The following is a 482-nucleotide window of genomic DNA, read 5'->3' as shown; positions in this document are numbered from 1 at the left end:
TGATGCCAGCCTTGTAAGTACAAAATAACTATACCTTAATTATTTAAATTTTGTATATTATTCATTTGAATTGTCCATATAACACAAACTGATTTGTTTTTTCTGACTACTCTTAACAGGTATTCTTCAGTATCCTCCGACACCAACATTTCTACTTGATGTGCTTTAATTTCTTGACATCAAGACTTAAAATAATTGACAACAGGCCTATTCCTGAAGGAATTAAAGCACAAGACAAGTATGAAGGTTGTCCGGAGAACTAGTAAGAAATCTTATCTCTATTAAATTCTGTGTATCTTACTGAGTGAGTCTGTGTATTCTAACATTTCATTCTGTGTATTCTGTATATTACAAAGTATATTCTGTATAGGACTTAGACTATATATTCTGTGTATTACATGCTGTGATTCTGTGTATTCTGTCATACTAATTACACACAACTATATCGATATTCTACAGTTGATTGCCTTCACTAAGTATCT

Source organism: Ipomoea triloba, chromosome 12 (assembly GCF_003576645.1).
Source record: "Ipomoea triloba cultivar NCNSP0323 chromosome 12, ASM357664v1".
NCBI classification, from domain to species: Eukaryota; Viridiplantae; Streptophyta; class Magnoliopsida; order Solanales; family Convolvulaceae; genus Ipomoea; species Ipomoea triloba.
Note: the sequence above shows the minus strand (reverse complement) of the source record.